Source organism: Cydia strobilella, chromosome 1 (assembly GCF_947568885.1).
Source record: "Cydia strobilella chromosome 1, ilCydStro3.1, whole genome shotgun sequence".
NCBI classification, from domain to species: domain Eukaryota; kingdom Metazoa; phylum Arthropoda; class Insecta; order Lepidoptera; family Tortricidae; genus Cydia; species Cydia strobilella.
Window position 1 is genome coordinate 14,710,303 of NC_086041.1, and position 1,903 is coordinate 14,712,205.

Here is a 1,903-nt window from a genome sequence, read left to right on the forward strand (position 1 = left end):
CGCCGCGCCGCTCGTGCGACGTTGTACTAACTGAAGCTACTGATATTAGACCACACTTAATCTACTTAAAAATATTTATTTAATAAAATAAAATAAAAACTTTTTAAGGTAATCAGAATCACGCAATTCGTATCCAAGACTAAAGTCACTACCAGTACCACAACTTGGACCACACTAGCGTCTAATAAAATTATTTAGAAATATGTATTTTTACTAATTAAATTGGTTATACGAAGTGAGACGAGGCAGCTGTAGGTTGTAGGTGCGCCGGCGCTGACCCCAGTCACCGCAAATCTTATAATAATGAGCTATTGTTTGTACGGAAAACTGTGTCATTCACCTATTTGCATAGAATTTAGGTACGTGTTTATTTTAGTAAAACTTCAATTTTGATTGTCTTTTGTATATTCGAACCTCGCCAAATCGATCGACTTCAATATTGTGAATTTACTTCTATAAATAACTATTCTATCCTATCTTTGATTTAACGTATTTAGAAATATATTAAGCAATCTCTTAGTAGTATGTTGAGCTAAGCGCATATTAAAATATAAGATCCCTGATCTAGATTGGAAATTCCCACTAAACCGGATGTCGACCACTTTACGTATAGTTAACGCTATCTCTACTGAGCTCGTTCACTTACCTGTACTAACAATGGCATTCTGTTAAACAAAAGCCATTATTTATTTTGTGTGAGCGCGTGGCCTTTGTGCCTGAGCGCGTGGCCATTGTGTGTGAGCCTCAGGCACAAAGGCCACGCGCCCACACAAAAGAAATAATGGCTTTTATTTAACAGAATGCCATTGTTAGTACAGGTAAGTGAACGAGCTCAGTAGAGATAGCGTTAGAATAGAATAGAATAGAATATAATAGAATACTTTATTCGTAAACACACACAGACAATAGACATACATTAAAAGAACATGAAAATAAAGTGTCACGAAATGGCCCCATCTCAGCATGCTGCTGGCGACTTCCAGCGCTGATCTTCCGATGAGACCATCAGGTGAGAATCACGGAAGGTAACAGACAAAAAGAAAGCAACATATAAGAAAGAGACATAAAATATGGCGAAAAATAAAATTACACATCGTTTACACAAACTAATACAAAAAGAGATACAATATGACGACATAAGAACATAACATAAGTATACATAACATTAAGTAGACTTACACGGATCAACCGACCGAACATGTGCCGGTCCGGTCGGCGGACCATATCGTGGCGCGACATTAAGCGTGCATAACTAGCGCCAGTGGTGGCTACATGACAGTAAATTCAATGACAATGACAGAATTGACAAACAAGCATAAAGATAGAAGTGAGGTGAGTGAATCTAATATTTTATTAATTCTAATCCGTTATTGATCATGAAAACCATAAAACAATGTTATAAAGTTGACTAACATAAACAAAACAAACAAGAAAACATATAATGACACACAGACAAAAGGATGGCATGTTTGGAATGATTCTACAACCCATCTCGGGCAGTCTTTTCGTCGTTCGATTGGTGTCGGCTCCAAAGTGGATGGAACAAAAACATTGTGGTAAGTAACAATAGCCATAGCAAAAGTCTACACTACAGACAACTTGTTTCTAATCTGCAGGTTTCCTGGCTAAGCTGGTGACTAAGCAGATACTGTTTAAGTTTTGTCCTGAAACTATGTATACTTTGCAGGTTTCTAACTGGGGGCGGCACGTTGTTCCAGCAGCGGGACGCAGAATATTTAAAGCTTCCTCGGAAAGCGGCTGAGGCATGACGCGGCGTCAACAGATGAATCCCACAATCCCGGCGTTCGCGGAGCTTCGTGCAAGATAATTTCTTGAAGAGATATGCAGGAGTTTTATAGTTCAGTACGCCAAAGAGCAAACAAGCCAAGTGTAGTTTACGGCG